Below are 682 nucleotides of genomic sequence, written 5' to 3'. Positions count from 1 at the left end.
ACAGAGCATGCTGAGCTTGGTTTAATGAAAAGGTTTCCTTCAGAGAGAGACCAGGTGCTGGCTGGTGAGGGCAGGAGTGTGCCCAGTGCTGTGCAGAGAAATAGAACAGGCTGTCCTTGCTCTAAATGGCTCAGCCCAGAAAGCATCCTGCGCAGTCAGGAGGCCCATGAGCAGACAGTACTCCACAGCAACCCATGCCTTAGCAATCCACCAAGGTGAATTGAGGACTAGGGCCTGCATTTGGGGAAGAACAGACCAAAATAGCAGCATGAGTAATGGCATTTAAGAACTGCAGCACAACGAAGGGGTTGCAGCAATGCCCTCCAACAGTCATTCCTGACAGGTGATCTGAAAGCATTTTCCTTCTTCAGTGATCTGAAGCTTTTGAGATGATTATACGCTTTCTATTTCCTCCTCCTTCCTGAGATAACAGCAACAGAACACTTAGTGATATCGGTACCGTTGCTAATTTTGCATGGTCTCCCATAATTTACTTCACCCGTGTTCTCATTTTCCCGATTGGTAAAGTACACATTGTACCTACACCATAAGAGCTTTAAAAGGAAAAAAAGCGATTTACATTAACCATGATTCTAATCTCTTTTGTAGTGTATATAAATAACTTATGCACTGGAAATCCAGCCTTGTACTCTGGCAAATTTAGATGGATTTCTTTTTTTTT

The sequence above is a fragment of the Meleagris gallopavo genome, chromosome 21 (assembly GCF_000146605.3).
Source record: "Meleagris gallopavo isolate NT-WF06-2002-E0010 breed Aviagen turkey brand Nicholas breeding stock chromosome 21, Turkey_5.1, whole genome shotgun sequence".
In the NCBI taxonomy this organism is placed as follows: Eukaryota; Metazoa; Chordata; class Aves; order Galliformes; family Phasianidae; genus Meleagris; species Meleagris gallopavo.
The sequence above is the reverse complement of the archived record's forward strand: the minus strand, read 5'-3'. Positions refer to the sequence as shown.